Consider the following 17829-nt stretch of genomic DNA (forward strand, 5'->3'; position numbering starts at 1 on the left):
GCTGCACCACGGACAGCGCCGTGATGTTCATCTGTGGCATTAAGTATAGCCAGGGGGGGCAGTATCCACTCCTAGTGATGGGGGAGGGGAAGAGGTGAAAACCTGGGAGCTTTTAGGTTTTATTTATGCATTGACATTTATTTTATAATACTGAATGTAGCTATCAATTTATTGCATTCCGTTGCCCTTTTTGATCGGTATAATGTCTAAAAGATAGAACAGATTGACACAAGATGCTTTTTCTTACCGGAAAGTTTTCAGGGGCAGCTGTTGGCTTTCACATTAACGAAGGTGTTCCAGTCACTCCCCAGGAGAGGGCGCGAGTGTACCGCAGCTCTGATTGAGAAGCTCAGGAGCAAGAAGCTGTTACGGGCTAAATTCACTAGGTGGCGCTCAAGCCTCACTGTCATGTTTGAGAGGTTTAGGCCTACAGATTTTGTCGCCAGCGATGACGCTATTTTGTTGCTCTGAATAAAAGTGAAAGCCAGTGAATTATAGCCTACTCTGTGCCTTGTGTGTGACATGAGGTGATTTTTTTAAAGCAATAAATGTCTTGCCTGTTTTGATCTTAACCCTCACTTACACTGAAACGGACTGCAGGACACAGAGGCTCCAGACAGGCGCTATGTTATGTCACACAGGCACGACGGCGCTCATTTGCTTGTGAAAAAGTAAAGAAGTAAAAATAAAACAGACACGTAGAGAACTTAGAGTAGAGAAATTTTATTTGGGGGAAAAATAGGTTGTGTAATATTAGTGTAGCCTACCGTGTTGCTGCACTTTAAAGCAGTGACCACTGGGCGGTGCACTGGAACTGTGCACTGGAATAGTTGTTGTTCATTGCTTTGACCACAACACAAAACTTATGGCCAGTCAAATTCTGAGTTATAGGTTCAAAAAAGTAATTTGGCACATACATAGGCTACATTCTAAAACATTTTCCCGTCATTTAATACCTACTTCTATTATTTTATTCCAGCTGACCTGGGAAAAGAATCCGAGTAGGAATAAAGCCTAGACGATGTATTCCTCCCACCCAGCCCGGATATTGTTTACCCTCCGCAGCAGACCACCCCACACTCTCACCTCATTCAGAGTCAGCCTCTCCTGCCTAGTAACAGTATCCAACACCACTGTCCTCCCGTCTCTATAGCAACAGAGAGCACCCTCCTCCCCACCCCTTCCCTGCCCTGCCTCCCCATTGATCCAAGGTGTGTGCGGCGTCCTCGGCGACCCTGACCCTTACACCTCCCCCACTCCTCCATCAGTGAACTTGAATTCTGCCTGAATTGGCGCACACGTGTCTTGAAAAGGAAAGCTGCACTAAATCTAAAAATATTTTGGCTACTATGTCATATGATACACTTAAATCCACTGATGAGTATCCTACTTCAGGCCCTTGTTAAAACACTAATGATATGACACTTAGGCCTACACACACAACAGGGCAAAAAAGCATTCATGTTGTTAAGAAATGAACAGTTAAAAACACTGCTGATTTATCTGAGTGGAAAACACTGCACACACATACACACATACAGGCCTGTATGTGTGTGCAGCCTACAGTTGTGTGTGTGTGTGTGTGTGTGTGTGTGTGTGTGTGCGCGCGCGCGCGCGCGCGCGTCCGAGCGTATGGCGAGCTGGAGATGAGAGGAGCTTTCAAACGCTCCCTCGGAGACGGTCGTTTTTAACCCCTGTCCGTCTCGATTGATGTCAACGCTGTAGGCAAAATCATGCTCCACTCAGATCCGCATTGATCAAAACAAATGCATCCCTCTGCGGTGAAACGATATAGGCACATGGGCACGATCACGTATATGCGTAGATTGGCTCCGAGCATTTTGTAGAAGCTACTGATCTCCAAAACTGTCAAATACTCATCAACACATCTTTTTTTTATAAAAAAAAATATGACTGATATGGTTTCCAGCTTTTGGGGCCAACTGGAACATGGGCTGTCTGTCAGATTGACATCTTCATGCGTTTCCTCTCCTTACTGACAACATTACAGGCTTCGTCCCTCTCTGAAAACTCCGGCCAGCAACACCCTGACAATAAGCGTACCGGTATAGGAGCAGGCTCTGTGTCTGAGCTCATGAATTATTAAACCGCGACTATTTCGCGGCTGCAGCTAAAATTAGGAATAGCCTTATGTTGGCTATAATTAGAAAGCAGATGGAAAGCGTTCATTTATAATAGTACATGAAAGGTTTTGACGTTTCCAGGTGAAGATGCTGTGTGTGTGTGTGTGTGTGTGTGTGTGTGTGTGTGTGTTCAGAGTGAGCCTGGACAGAGACAAAACTCCCCCTGTCTGTCGTCAAGGTCAGACGGAGGCGCATCCTTTTGCGTCAGGAGAGAAATTAAACTCCAAATCAATTGCCCTTGAACCACTGTGTGTGCGTGTGTGCACGCGCGTGACTGACGGACTGCCAAAGCGTGCGCGCACGAATTTGTTTACGAGAGAAAAGTAGGGGGGGGGGGGGGCAGTCGGGGTTGTGCGGCTCCCCTCATCAACGCATCTGTCTATCCTGGCGAATGTGTGCGCGCGCATGCCAGGAGCGATCACGGGCCGTTGCATATATGGTGGGGAGGAAGGGAAGTGGGGGTCGCTTGTAAACCCGATGAAACACAGGCTGAACAAGAGAGACTCAGAATGACCGAGACCGTCAAAAGGTCGGGCAGCTCGGCACGCTGGGACAAGCGCTCCTTTTGCAAGACACAGCGAATGAAAACGAGGAGAGGAGAGGATGCTAATTATTGACACGCGCCTGAGCGAGCTGCCAGCAGCCCCTCATCTGTCACTCAAGAGGAGCAGGAGAGGACGGAGAGGAGGAGATGGCTGAATGGGAGGAGAGTCACAGTCCCACCCCCTCCTCTTCCCTTCCTCCTTATTTTCATTCATGGCACAATCAGAGACACACGCATACACATATCTCCCCCATGCAGTGGCTGCCTCAGTCCCTCTCCATCAAAAGACAGCACACACACACACACACACACACCTTCACATAGGGACAAACACTGTCTTTCTTTTGTTATCTAATTTTCTCATAAACACAGACCCCCCCCCCCTTCATCTTTTCCTATCACTGTCTTTCACACTGGGATTTTGGTCATCTCTTTTCAGAGTATGTCTTGTCTCTCAAACACACGCACACACACAGTTGTGTTTCCAGACACACATGCAGCTTCCTTGCCACCCACTCGGAGAGAGACAGAGGGAGAGAGAATGCGAGGGAGGGAGGGAGGAAGGGGAGGAAGAGGAGGAGGGAGAGCAAACCTGAGACAGAGAAGGGCTTTGAAGCTGCTGCTTGCCCTTTCTCTCTCCTGTCGGGGGCTTCTGAGCGCATGGGGGAGAAAGAGAGAGAGAGGAGACAGGCAAGGAGCAGGTGGTCCACAGCTCAACCACTCCTCTCCTCCCTCCCATCAGTACATCAGCAATCTCTCTCACTCACTCACTCACGCTCTCTCTCTCTCTCTCTCTCTTTCTCTCTCACCCCAGCTCTCTCTAACCCTGACACACACATTGACGCGTGGTGGCTGTCGGACAGGCTGCTAGACTCCCCAGCAGAGGCTGCAGGACGAAGCACCCCAACACCACCCTCACCTCCCTCCCACCCACCACCACCTCCCCCCCCCAAGCTAATTCCATTATACATTCCCGACTGGAAGGAAGAGGGGCTGTCTTCTAATTGCTTTCTTATCCCCCTGAGTCCCCCTCACTCTCTCCTCCTCCTCTCTTCTACAACCCCCCCCCCCCCCCCCCCCCCCACCCCTTCAGCCAGCCCCTCGCCCTGCGTGCACTCAACATGGTTGCAGACAAGCAGAGGAGGGAGGTGAGCTAGAGAGCAGGAGAGAGAGAGAGAGGGGGGGGCGGTGAGAGAGGCAGGCAGACAGGCAGGCTGCTGCTATCAGGGAATACTGGTGCCATTTTCAGCATCGCAGGGTAAAAGGATTGAGCCTCGCCGCTGTACGCTCGGCTCGCCTCGGCTCAGCTCAGCTCGCCTCGGCTCAGAATAGCTGAACAAGCGGGGGATTGAAGGGACAACAAAACGAGGAGAGAACGGCTGACCCCTAACAGAGGTACAATGCTTTTTCCCTGTCATTTGTTTCTCCTCTATAGCAGGATGGGAGATGGACAGCAGTGCTGTCCAGATGGAAGTGAGAGTGATGGCAGAGGGGGGCGTGTGTGTGTCTGTGTTTGTCTATGTGTACATCTGTGTCTGCATGTGCATGTCGAATAGAGGACAGCAGGGTCCCTCATGGGAGTGCGTTCTATTTTCATTTCAGGGGAAAGAACATTCGCCTCCCACACACACACACACACACAAACACACACTCCCAATACTAGACACCTGCCTCAGCCCTGTTTTTCACCAGCATCTGTCCAAACAACAGGCACAAAAAATTAGTACAAATACTGTATCTGTCTTCAACAAAACAACAACCCTGGAGAACATGCAGGGGAACATGAGCTGCAGCCTCTCTGTTTGTCTGTGGTTTGTTTGTCTTTTCCTCCCTTGCTGCGTTCAGCATCTTGAGCCTTAGGATGTGTTACGTAGTGCTATAACGGGACGCTATGTCAGAGCAATGATGTGTCATAGCACACTGTTTACTCTGCCTATTGCATAAGGAGGAATCTGATATACATACGCACACACTCAAACACGCACCAACTCAAATATTATGAAACCAGTGACAAGTTAGATTCTGGTTCTTCTAATCTGCGTTTACTTGTGGTATGTGGATCTATTACTATGTATGTATTTGAATTCTGTGCTGTAGGAGGAATAGAAGGTAGTGCGTTGCCAAAAATATTAGATAATGAGCATCTTCCATATAGCTGTTAAACCTTATATATGCTATTTTTAGTATCGCATGCCTGATATGTGCTGACCAGGGATCATGCTGTACGTTGCGTACTGGCCCTTGTGGTGTGTGTGTGTGTGTGTGTGTGTGTGTGTGTGTGTGTGTATGAGAGTGAGAAAAAAAGTGTGTGTGTATGTGCGTCACTTCAGAGGCGGCTTTACTACAGTATGCCATTAAAAGATGCACTGAGACTGCAGTGTCACTGCTGACTGAAACTGATGCTACCAACAGCCTTGCTCACCCCGAGGAGAGGGAGAGTGAGGATGAGAGAGCGGGATGGAGAGAGCGGGAGGGAGAGAGCGGGATGGAGAGAGCGGGAGGGAGGTGGGGAGGAGGAGGAGGGCAGAGAGAGAGAGAGAGGTGTGACAGAGAGCAAGGGAGTGAAAAAAAGCAAGAGGGAGGTGGAGACAGACACGGCAATATGTGTTCATGTGCGTGTATGCGCGGGTCTGTTTGTGTGTATGTGTGGGAGAGAGAGAGAGAAAGGGAAAGAGAGCGCAACAGGGAGGAGGGGGTAACGACAGAGATAACGCAGAGAGGGTGTAGAGAGGTGTCAGAGAAAGAAAACAGAGGTGAGATAGAGAATGGTGGTGTGGGTAGGTGTGTGTGTGTTTGTGTGTGCCTAGAAAGATAGTTAAAATGCGCGAATGAAGTAAGAATGAGAGAACGATAAAGCAGAGAGGGAGAGTGATAAGTAGTGAAGGGAAGGAAGAATATATGAATGGAAGATGAGAGGCTTAACCCCTATAGCAATGCAGCGACATGGCTGCCATCAACACGTAAACATCTGCACTGGGATAAACTATGTGTGTGTGTGTGTGTGTGTGTGAATTTCTAGTACAAAAGTACCAAAATACCTACAGTATGTATATAAACCACTTTTCCAAAAGATTTTAGGTTTTCAGCTGACGTCTATGGTTTTTGTTGTTTGTTTGTTTGTGTATGTGTGAGTATGTGTGTGTAAAAGCGATATTTCTGCAGTCAAAAGAAATAGATAAGACAAGAGCCAGCCCACTGGCTTGGCACAGCATGGCATGGCGAGGAAACGTACCTCGCGTACACAATTTGTGCTACTGAGACAAGGGGCTGGTGCACACAAACACACACACACACACACACGCACACACGCACACATACACACTAAAAGTCTGTTCTGTTTTCCTCTGACTTTTTCTCCTCTATACACACACACACACACACACACACACACACACACACAGTCAGGCTAACAGTGGGTTTCCTGCATGATGCAACACAATGAAAGGAAGCTGATTATCATGGAGATTGGGAGGTGGGTGGAGAATAGGTTTCACTGTGTGCATCTGTGTGCGTCTGTGTGTGTGCAGGTGTGTGTGATGGTCAGTAAAGGGCATACTGAAATTGGCAACTCATTGCCGTGGTGAAATGAAAGGTGAAAGCTCCCCTCTGTGTCTCTCTCTCTCTCCCTCGCTTGCTTTCTCTTCCTCTGCCTTCCTTCCTCTTTCTGTCTCGGACCAAAACAAATATCTGAGGTCAAGGAGAGGAGAGGAAGAGAAAAAGCTGACAAAACAGGCAAATTGATAGGCTGGGAAACAACAGCACAAATTAAAGGCAGATGAGGAGGACGAGGAAAGATCATTGTTGGAGGCTTAAAACATCAAGTGGTTGTCTTTATCTCTACGTTTTTCCCCTCTTACTTCTAATCTGTCTGTCTCTACATTGATCTGTCCCTTTTGTTTACATCCGATTTCTCAATTACTCTTTTTTATTTTTAACTAGATCACCGTACTTTCTGTTTGTGTGTGTGTGTGTGTGTGTGTGTGTGTGTGTTTATGAGCAACACACTATAAGCCCCAAGTGCCTACCTTAATTGCCCCGGAGGCTCATGGTTATTTAAGGTAGGGGGTTATTAGGCCGACAGAGGGAGAGAGAGACGGAGAGAGGGAATGTTTGTCCCTCATTAAAGAGAAGTGCCACGAACACAAGCAGGGCTGTAGGGAGCAACCGGACCACAGAGCCGTCATTAAAAGCACACACACACACACATAAACACAGTCAGCTGTTAATGAACCTGGACACTCCACCTATGGCTCATGGCATGCCATTTGTATTCACACTGAATGACAATGCCTGTTTCCTTTTAGAAATAGTAGCAAGTCTTCCTGGAAATCCTTGCTGTCATGCTTTCTGTTCCCAGTTCCATCATTATTCATTTTGTTCCCACTATAACCGTATGATTCAACAGCACCGTGGCAGCCCAGCATGAGTACAACACATACACGGCTTGTGCACACGGCCAGAACCTTCTGGAGGGCACAGGGGCAAAAATCTGTCTTTGGTTGAAAACGCAGGAGCCATCTTTGGGACTTTACCTTGCTTTAGTGGTGCACATTACCACACAAATTTAAAAATGAATCAAATCTCCAATAAGTAATTGCCACACAGAAAAACATGGGACTTTCAATGCCCTTGGGGATCTGGGGCCCCTGGCCAGTTGGTAACCCAGGCTTGCATGTGCATCTCACACTGTTTGTGCTTTGAAATTTTGTTAAAACTGAATTCTAAATGGCCACAGGTGGCACAAGATTTTCAGATAGCAGCATCTGTTCCAAACGAAAACTGTTTACGGCTCTTACCTCAAAATATGGACAGCACAAAGAGTTCCATTTAAAGAACGTATTGCCCCAAAATATGAATAAACAAGTGGCAAGCAGTCATAATTTTCATAATCCCACCATAACCCCTGTTTTTATGAAAAATAACACACTCTCTGGTTGCATACCACTCTCTTTTTTTGTCTGACCTGTTGTCATTCCCAGTACCTGCTTGTGGATTATACATAAAACAGACACACACATGCTCACAAAAGCATAAACACGTGGTCTGCAACATGTTCTCACACCCAAACCCTAATAGAAATACAAACTGACAACGCAGCAGACGCCATACTGATTCTTCTGTCTCATCTTTCTCCCACATCCTTGCTATCTGCACATCTATACAAACAAGTGTTAATACTGAAGGCCCCATCTTCATGTGCATCATACAGCTAACACACAAACACACTGTGTATTTCCAGGAGCTCAGCTTGAGTGCAGTGTGAGAAGGTGGGTACACGCTGTTCCAGTGAACAGTATACCACGGCTGCTAACCCAGATCTGATTACACACGGTAGCTCCTCACATGCACAACTGTGTGTGTGTGTGTGTGTGTGTGTGTGTGTGTGTGTGTGTGTGTGTTCATACATATCTGTATGTGTGCGTCTGCACTTGGGTCTAATGCAGTTTGTAGGTAATATGTTTTTATTGGACTATCCAGGACAGTGTCAGTGAAGTGTGTTTGTCTAGAGAGGGCTGATGTATTTCCTTCCGTGAGAGTCAGGAACATCAGAGTAAGAGAGAGAGAGTTGGAGGGGGGAGGAACAGGGGAATGGCGGAGAGGAAGAGCAAGGGGTTACTGCGGGGAAGAGAAGACAGAGGTTTTGATGAGAGAGGGAGGGAGGGGGTTGAGAGGAAAAGGGAAAGGCTCATCTGTATGCTGGTTATTGTGTGCTGCTTGTTTGATCTGGAGGGAGTACTTAGTGCTGGATGGTGGGATGCTGCAGAGTGGGGAAGGCAAAAATAAGGTTCCTGCAAGAGTGTGTGTGTGTGTGTGTGTGTGTGTGTGTGTGTGTGTGTGTGTGTGTGTGTGTGTGTGTGTGAGAGAGAGAGAGAGAGAGGGAGAGAGACGTGTGTATGTAATTGGGTGTGAGGTGTTGGGTGCAGCACTTTGCTCATTAAAAGGATCTGGCTGCTGTCCAGCTGTGTGCAGTTCAACTGTCCTTCATGTCTCTCATCCTCCTCCTCCGCTCATCATCTGTCTTCTCCTTCCTTCCTCACCCTTCTCTCCTCTTCCTCTCTTTTTGCCGTTCTCTTCCTTCTCTGCACTCCATCCTCCCGTCCCAGCATTACTGCAACAAAACACTGCTTTAAAACGGTTGTGATCGACGGAAAGTGGCGAACAAGGGTGGTAGGGGCCATCTTTCCTCACGGATGAGTATTTGATCATATGCACCACATTAGATCCAAATATATTGTGCTTGTAAAAGATCAGTAATTCACACATTTAGACGTATCCAAGAGTATGAAGTTTCACAGACAGTTTATATGTAACTGTGGACAAATGTTTTTGTGAATTCACCTGCAACTGCTAAATGTTGAAACCAAATATCACACATCTGCAAAGGTGAGAAATAACATACATGTATGTATTTACCACACAGACTAGCAATACTGGGTTTATGTGCACCGGTGACGGCGTAGAAATGCATAACCAGGGCTTTCACTCAGCATCAGCAAGGAGAGGAGTGGTTTTGCTCTTCAATAAAGTGACTTCACTTGCACTTTCTCTTTTGAAAGCATATGGAGAATGATATATGCTTATTATTATTAAAGTTTTTTGGTTGAGTGTGCAATTGCGGGGCAAAGTTTTATACGCCTGCACAGCTGTTCAGCACCATAACCGGCAAGCAAGGCCGTAATTTTAGTTAGGGTGCACTTTAAGAGACTTGAGTGTGTATATGTGTATGCGTATGTGCGTTCAGCTAAATGAGAGCCTTGCTAAGTAAAGCCTGTCCTGCTGCTGCTGAGCTGCCTGCCAGAAAGACAGGGAGTGAAAGAGAGAGAGAACAAACACATTTCAGGAGAGAGGGAGATGAGAATCACACTGGAAAGAGTGAAGAAGAAGGGCAGAGAGGCAGATGGGGGCAGCAAGAAGAAGATGAGGTGAGGGGAACAAATACAGACTGGTGCCAAAGCAGGGATCAGGGAGCTGTGAGGGAGGGAAAGACAGATTGGTGGAACAAAATACAATCAAACGAAAAACACAATACAATATGGACAATTTCAACAAAATGGAGGAACAGCTAAAAGTCAGAGATGCAGATTGTTTTGCTTATGTTTAGAGAGGAGGAACGGGGGGGCAGCCATTAGAGGAAGTGTGTGATGGGACCAAGCAATTGTCAAGAATCGTGCTGGAACCAGAAACTGTCACCCGTGTCTCTCTCCTGTTTTCTGATCAAGCAGCAGCAACAGCACTTTGAAAAGTTTTTCTACCCACCTACCCGGCTCCTGTGTCTTCAAACAGCTGCTGGAGTTACATAATCCTGGGAGAAACATTGAGGAAAAAGCGAGATCAGAGGCTGAGAGAGACGGATAGAGGAACCAAGAGGGAGAACTGTTACAGAACATGTCCTCTGCCATGATATAATACGCAAAACGCACACTTTCACATGCTTACCTAACTGTAGCCTGAATGAGTAGACAAACAGGGACTGTTTCTTTAACATTTTCCAATTATGCTGCCTATATTATTGCAATATTGATGTTACATTAGTTATGATAAAACACCACTGTTGTGACATAAGAAAGACCCCATGACCCCAACTGAGCTGTGTTGCATTAAAAACAGGACGGGGGTGTGACTACACCGGGAGTCAGAAATGATCGCAGGGTGTGAATGTATGTATGTAAAGTTGTTGAGTGTATTAGTGCACATGTGAATGTATTTGTGTGGGTGGGCGGGTGCAATCTATGCTGTGTTTTGTCGGCAGATGCGGGTTAGAATAGAAAAGGTCCTCTGGGGAACGCACTTAAGGCATAGCTGGCTGCCTCTCTGACTGACAGAATTCCAAATACCTGTCTTACAGTGCCAGACATTGAACACACACTCACATGAATACACACGACTGTATATTCATCTGCATAAGTTATGCGGCATATACATCCATCCACCAGGCAGGTATAAGGTCAGTCCTCCTACACATAAAGACATACTTATCTTTCTTTGAACTTTGACCTGTTGTGTTGTGAACCAGTCACAGCACGGTATTACTAAATCTTTACTTCTATGATGGCAATGCAAATGGAGGAACCTTAAAGGACGTGGAAGATTGTGGCATCTCCTCTCGAGTCCCCACTGAGTACATTAACCATACCCCATATTCAGTGCTGTTGCTAGGTTGCATGTGCACGTCTGCTTGCTTCTGTGTGTGCGTGCCTGCATATGTGTGTGTACGTTTTGCTTGACTGCCTCCGTGCTATGGACACAAAGTGAGTTCTCTGCCTGTGAATTAGCTTCCATAGCAACCAGTGCCACACAGCTAGCCAGGCAGGCAGGCAGGCAGGCAGGCAGCGAAGTGAATGAACGCCGCTCTGCTTGTGCGATTTGAAAGTGGGCACGGGCCCGATGCCAAATCTGGGTATGGTGGGCATGCTGGCATGCTGACGGGTGTAGACAATGGGGCGTTGCTGTGGTGATTGGAGGGCTGGTGGGGTTTAACAATGTGCATTGGTATGTGGATGTCAGACAAAGTCAAAAGCAGCGTTCAATGTGATAATGGACCCGCTCTGTGTGTTTGACGCTCCTTCAGTTTGTTTTCCTACTGTTTCTCTCCTTCCATCGCTATTTTTGTTTGCTGCTCAGTATCGCTCCACTTTTCATCCTCTGTTCTCTCTCTGTTTGCTTTCCTTCTCTGATCTCACTCTCTCTCTCTCTCCCTGTGTTTGCTTTTCCCCTCTCTTCTCTCTCTTCTCTCTCTTCTCTCTCTGTGTCTCTGAGAAAGAGGTTGCGGCATTGCAGAGGTGGGTGTAATGCGGGGGCAGAGGAGATTTTTTTTTATCAGATTGTTATTGTCAGAGCTGGCCCATCACCTTGGATACACACACAAATGCACCCACACACACACACACCTTAGACGTCAGACACACGTCAACGTTAACAACTAACAATCAAGTTTGGGAACAAAACCAAAAAAAGCCATCAGAAACTGGGCCCAACAGTACCAAACTTTTCCGGACAAAGAATAAAACACCAAGTGAAAAGAACATAAACAATCATGGCTCAGACGTCAGAGTCTGACTTCATGTCAGCTTGTGATCTAGACGTCAGCCACAACCCAAGGTGTGCTGTTCAGTCACACACACAGAAGGGCAAGCAGGCGTATAGTCGGGATATGGCTAATTGCTAATGTTCTCATGCAGAGAAACCATGAGGGAGATGCTAATGACCTCTCACTCAGATGTCTATCGACTGACCAAGCCGTAGCCATGGTAGCTAGGATAAAAGCACACACACACACACACACACACACACACACACACACATACTCACATATTCACACACAAAACACAAAGTCACCTGAGGCTGAGATGAGTGATAAGCCTGAGCCAAAAATTTTAAATTAAATTATAATTTGATATCATCAATTATCTCACATGTTAGGATGTATTTCCGCCACTGTGAGCAAAACATAATGAATGCAGAGAATGGAGCTGCCAGGCTATTCTGAGCTTTAATATTGCATTAGTATTATATACCTATCATCTCTTTTGTTGGGGTAAAACCATGTGTGTTGAGCCTTTACACAAAGATTGGGGGGGGGGGGGGCAGGGGGAGATAGGGGGAAAGAGAGTGAAGGCTGCTGAATAGTAGAAGCACCTGGGAGAATAGTAATCAATCACACATGTGCACGCATATATACACACGCACAAACACACATAGGCAAATATGCGCTAAGCACAGCTGGGCTGCGGAGAAGCCATCTGTAATGCCACAATATAGCAGTCAGTGTGTACAAGTGTGTGTTCTTTCTGTGTGTGTGCGTGTGTGTGTATTTGTGTGTGACTTTGCATTTGCTCTCGTATCCGTGACTGCATGCATGTGCATGCAAGGAAAATCAAGATCAAGTTCCAGTTCACTCAACCGTTTCTCTCCTAATGATGAGGAATACACTCACACAAGCCTGCATTTACATGCATGCACACTTCTGCCAACACATACATGCTCACACATTTATGCCGACAAACACACACACACACACCTACACTCAGACGGGGACTCATGCATAAGTATCAGCTTTTACCTGCAGCCATAGGCTACATAGCAATGCATATTAAAAAGAGCAGGACAAAAGAGGGGCAATAGGCAAAGAGAGAGATGGATGAGACAAGCGAGCGATGGCGTGAAGGATGGATGGATGGAGGAGGGGAGGCCAGTGACGAAGGTTTGTACGGCCAGAGAGATCTGTAATGAGATCTCGGTGAGTCAGACAGGATGCTACACACTTATCCTGCCTGAATAACAGACAAGCAGCTGGGAATGCATTAGAATGTATTAGCCTAGCTGGCTAATATCTAAATCTGTGTCAATGTTATTAGCATGAAGCGCCACCTAACACTCTTGCACACATCGATCTTCCTGAAAAACAACTAGCCTAGTCATGTGGGTGGGGGAATTAGCTAAGGCTGGCAACAATTCACAGCTACCTAAGCAGTTTTCCCCCCGGCTTAAAATTAGAATAGGTTGACCCAGTGTTGCTTTTAGCATGTTAGCTTGTATCAGAGAGTGAGTCACAAGCTTTGCTGGGAGAAGCCACAGCACAAATTTAAACATCAGAGTAGTCAACAAACCCTGGGCTATCTCTGTGGCCGTATTTATTCATGTGGTTTGACACCCACCAACACACGCGCGCGCACATACACACACACTCACATACACACACACTCACACACACACACACAAACAAACACGTAATAAAAGCACATATTGGGCTTGCACACAAACTGGAGCACAGATGAGAAAGTGCATCAGATGTATGATCAAAGGACAGGGCTGCCAATATTCTATATTTTCTTAATGTCAAAAAATCCTGTGAAAAGATGAAAACCAATAATGGTGAACCTACTAACAAGTATTGTCTGTGTATCCAAAGCCCGATGTAGCTTATTCCTCTGTTCCATAGTCCATTGTTGTCAAAAAAAAACTATTAAATCAGTAGACAATCAGTAAACCACAGTGTTGCACTGTTGCATTTCTAACAAAAAAGGCAAAATAATTTTAGAAAACAACAATGTACCCCGCTGTTTTAGATAATTATTTATCCTTTTTTGTTAGAAAGAAAATATCATTGTGAGCCGTTTTTAAAGATTTACATCAATAGGAACAAACGAGTTGGGTGCCAGAGGCAAGGTGGGTAAGTTTGAATGCCACATTCAAGTCATATCTTTTAGACTGTAACCTCGGGCAGCCAAGTAATAAAAAACAGTCACCTCAGCATCCCAGTTGGAGTGGTTGCAAATTGGAGATATTGGGAATTCTGACAGTGACAACAAATTGTTGTTAACTGAATCATATTAACTCATTTAAAAGAAGCTTTTCCCAATTTGTTTGTATCTACTTTGTATCTAAGACTTTTTAATGAATTGCTGCAAAAATCTACTGTAACACCGCAAATCGAGCTGATTTAGGGTATTTAAATGATATGACAAGGTTATTACAAGGTAAACAGTGGGAGTGTTGGAATAACGGTGAGTTTTCCTGTCCTTACCATTCTTGGGACATTCTATGACGTACAGACTAAAACATTGTTCATTTAGGTCTTGGGATTTGTTGACGCTAAGAAAACTATAAAATAAGGCCTTTCTTGTCCTCTAAGACCAGTAAGTAATTCTACAGTTGAGGTAATTCTTCTATTCTTTTTTCATTTTGTTGCTACTTTGTGAAAGCTATTCCTTCTCACAAAGGAGGGTGATAAGGTACCTTCTCATCCCTCCACATGTCCCTCCAGCCCCTCCTGACATCTCCTCTCACACACCCTCCCGTCCTCCACTTACATTTCTCTCCATCCCTCTCTGTATCTCCACTTCTTCCCCTGAACAGCTCCATCTTTCAAAAAAGCATTCTGCTTTACAGCCTCCTCCCGTCTCTACTCCCCTCCTCCTTTGAGTTACCCCATCTCACTCTCTTTATCTTCTCCCCTTGTGCCTCCATCTTTCACTGTTTCTCTCTGCCTCTTCCACTACCCAGCTTTCTCTCCCCAGCTCCCCTTTCTTTAACCTTTTATGCTCTTCCTCTCTTCCTCCGCTTTTTAACCCACCACTCTCTTCCTAACGCTGGTGTAAACAGACGTCTCTCTCGCAGTGTATCTCAGCTCTCTGTTTCAGTCTTTCCATCATTCTCTGTGCTGCTCCGCCAACATCCTATACCACACCTCCTCCCACCCTCTCTCATGCCTCTTTCTCTTCTCCCTTCCTCCCATTTCCCCTTCCGCCTTTTTCCATCTTCAGCTCACATCTGCTAGTCTAACACCAATCTTCTCCCTTTTCAGCATGCTACCTCACCCCATTACACTTCATTATTGGGTCTGTTCTTTTTTATCACTCTTCCCCTCTCCGCCCCTCTAGCTCACTTTCAAGATGATGCATGATTGCATATTTCTGTCTCATTTAAGCAGCCACATGCTTGCGCATAGACACACACATACCTTTTCCCTGTTAATATATTCAGCGTGCATAATGTCATCGTCAAGGTTAACAGCTGAGGTGCTAATGTTGAGTGGATCCGGGGGTTATAGGTGATATAGGAAATACTGAGGTATGGGCACTCATACTGATTAGTGAGTTTCATCGCTGAAGAGTCACCAAGTATTTTGCTGTGATGTCATGTGATGACCTTTCATATACATCGTCAAGGAAAATATCATAACCATAATATAGTAGAATTGATGATCCTCTAATCAAATGGTAATTATTGTCACGAATGTTTGGAACTGGAGGCAATCAAGTGAAGAGAATTTCATGCTGTTTTAGCCTCAGCCCTCTATCTTTGTCCCCTCGTTTATGTTCATTAGTGTGAAGAGCCGCCATTGTTCCATAGATAATTCATTAACATGCATGGCAGCAGCGCCTGTGCGTTTGTTTGTTTGTGTGTTTGTAGCGTGTATATGTTCGGCACGGTGGACGAACAGATGCAAAAAGCATGACAAGAAAATAACCTTCCCTCCCTCCCTCGTCTGTGGCGGTGACGAGACGCCTCTCTTGTGCTGTCTCTTTCTCTCCCCCTCTATTTTTATCATCTTTACACCCTCTACCATCTCTGTCTCTCCTTCCATCTCACTCTCCTGCTTTCTCTCTCTGACTGTCTCTCACTATTTCGGTCTCTCTGTCCTTGGGTGTCTGCAGCCAGCTGTGTCTTCGGGCCATTAGTGCCCCCCTCCCCTCCATCCATTTTCCCCATCACTGATTCCTCCAGCAGACTTTAACCCCTCCCCCACCCTGCTCTTACTCCTCCTCTCTCCTCCTCCTCCTCCTCCCCTCATACTCCTCTGTCCCTGTGACCACTGGGGCTCCATTGTCACAGCAACTGCTGATAGTCTCGTCCTCAGTCCGGTATTCCGTTACGCCACTGCACCAAAATCAGTGGACTGTACGCAGACACATCTGTAAACATGCACACTCAAAGACATAAAGGAACACAAACACTGGTTATAGAAAAAACACATACCAACACATCTATAAAATAAAAAAACACATCTAATTTTCACATAACACATTGTGCTATTGCAACATGCACACACCCACACACACCAAATCTACACAGTCAGCATCCTCCCCTTTCTGTTTATGTAAACATCTTGTTGTGCTGCTAGCCTCTTGCGGCTGCCTCCCGTTATGAAAAGTTATTGCGCTGAATAATGTAGTGCCGTTTATCTCTCTACACCCCTACCCTAACTCACTCATCATAATAAAGCCGTGATTGATCCACTTCCCACCGTGGCATGCTGATGCTAAGATAGTCTTTGGCCATTGGAGGCACAGTGGAGGAGAAAGAGGTGGTTGCCTTTCAGAAAGTGGGCCACGGGTATCGTGTCCCCGCCATGTCTGTGCGGTCAGCAGAAGGCAGCTGGGCAGGGCCATGTGTGATGCAGAAGATGATTACTGTTTCAATCTTCTTTTTCAAATTACTTGAAATCAGTACAGATTTCTGGTAGCTTTAGACTTTAAACTGTAGTCAAAAGCAAAAGTCGAGGCCTTAGTGCATATATAACATTTCTCTGAATGACAGTGGGCTTTAATAGACTTGACTGGATTATATTTGTTCACATGACACGTAAAATGAAGCTATGTTTACTTGCAACCCGTCATCACAAATTCACAAATGTCAGTGGGTGGTGGCCAGTTCAAACAAAGAGTGACTTCACTGTTTCATTTAATACATTGTTAGTGCCTTAAGATGTATATGTATCCAGTAATTCAAAGAGCTCAAAATCCTTGATAGATTTATTTTAATGTTCTGTTTACTTGAAGCACCTCAGATTTATCTTGCACCCTTATGTGGGTGTCCAAACCACCAAGTAACCACTGCTCTAGATTATGACCAGGTCAACCAACTTATAATTTTTTTAATTTGTGTTTTATTTAGATAATTGTTTGTGACGTAAATTTTTCAGCAATTCACGTGGAAAAAAAAGAAAAGACCAGAAGAAGATCTTAAAAAACTATCTCTTAACTCCACAGGGTACCTTGGGGAGTTTGTAAACTCTAGTAGCACTATGGAAAAAAGAAATATTGAAGGCATAACTCTGTCTTACAGCATTCTATCAAATTTCCATCGTCCCACGGTATGTATCGCCCAACCTGTGTTAGAATAGATGAGACTAGACTGCACTAGAGTTCAAATGAGTGTAACAGCAGAGTCTAAAGTGCTTTCTTGGAAAAGTGGAAAGGTTTATATGTATCTGAATTCCCCTCCATGTTTCTTTCCTTCTATTTTAAATGGATTTGCAGTTTTATATTCTGACAGCTTTGACTGCAAAATGACGACTGTCTTTGCCAATGCCGTCCCACCCCACCCTCCACACAATATCTCTCTCTCTCTCTTTCTCTCTCTCTCTCACAATCCATTTTAGGTCCCTTTTAGCCACTGGAGGACAATAAAAATGGGTCATCCAAAAAAGGGGGGCACGCGCACACACACCGAGACATATACACAAAATGATGGCCCATTGCATCCCCCTTCCTGTCAGCTCACACTCCCCCCTCCTCTCGCCCCTTCTCCTTCCTTTCTCCAGTCCTTCCTCCCTTACATCCATCACCCATCTCCCCCCCCCCTCCCCTCCAACCACTCTATTGATTGAGCTATTCAATTTCCGGCTGTAATTCAACT

General features: G+C 45.7%; 1 protein-coding gene across 1 annotated transcript in view; it reads left to right on the forward strand.

The window, feature by feature from the left end:
- Positions 1-3867: 3867 nt before the first annotated feature.
- LOC119888817 (retinoic acid-induced protein 1) overlaps positions 3868-17829 on the forward strand; it is a 52595-nt gene continuing 38633 nt past the window's right edge. The window contains exon 1 of the mRNA XM_038699559.1: positions 3868-4083. The gene's annotated coding sequence lies outside the window, so the exon portion shown is untranslated. The remainder of the gene's footprint in view (positions 4084-17829) is intronic.

The sequence above is a fragment of the Micropterus salmoides genome, unplaced genomic scaffold (genome assembly GCF_014851395.1).
Source record: "Micropterus salmoides isolate LMB-PRFRI ecotype aquatic unplaced genomic scaffold, ASM1485139v1 Ms_hic_scaffold_10, whole genome shotgun sequence".
NCBI lineage: Eukaryota > Metazoa > Chordata > Actinopteri > Centrarchiformes > Centrarchidae > Micropterus > Micropterus salmoides.